Source organism: Cicer arietinum, chromosome 5 (genome assembly GCF_000331145.2).
Source record: "Cicer arietinum cultivar CDC Frontier isolate Library 1 chromosome 5, Cicar.CDCFrontier_v2.0, whole genome shotgun sequence".
NCBI lineage: Eukaryota > Viridiplantae > Streptophyta > Magnoliopsida > Fabales > Fabaceae > Cicer > Cicer arietinum.
In genome coordinates this window covers 46,848,634-46,849,480 of record NC_021164.2, presented here as the reverse complement: position 1 = coordinate 46,849,480, position 847 = coordinate 46,848,634, and positions in this window count along the sequence as shown.

Below are 847 nucleotides of genomic sequence, written 5' to 3'. Positions count from 1 at the left end.
ACGTAATGTCGATGGGAGGATGTGCATTGTTGTTGCAAAATTGGGCATGGTATCGTTTGAGTTGTGTTGCTCCAGATGCACCCAGTGCATGAATATTTCCACTTGCACAAAGGTAACTATTGCACATAATTTTTATATATTTTTATTTTTTAAAACTTATTATTTTTCGTATTACTAATTTTATTATATTTTTATTTTTTATATATTCGACAGATTTAATTCTGGAGGTTTAAATTTCAGTAAAGTTCCTCACAATGATATAGAAGGATACCGGAATACAATCGATCATATGATGGTTCAAGAAGTAATATATTCATTCTCATGTAGTTGCACTTTTAAATTTTTTTATATCTCTTAATATTTACTTTAGCCTGTTTTTTTAACATCCAGTTTCGTAGGAGACCGTATCTCGGATTCCAACACGAGGTACCCGAACAAGAGATCATGCAGATAGAGTCGCGCTTCAGTTCGGCTTTCATCAACAAATTCCGCAACCTCTAGAAGATATGACGCTCTACCATGAGATCGACATGAGACGTGGCATTGATGATAATTGGAGTGTGGTTTGGAAAGATGAGATTCAACATTGGAATGAACGTCAGAATTACATATTGCAATGTCAGTACGTCGAAGGTGTTTTATACCACACTAACGAATATATGAATTGGTTCACGCATCACACTAAATTATACATATCTGTGGAAAGATACTTGTGCGATCCACGTTTGCAACCTTCAACATATCCTGATGTTCACTCTATGCCTCAATCAATCCCACAACAAAATATCATGCACAAAACACCGTCTTTATCATCACCACAACATCTTCATGAAGCTGCAGATATACC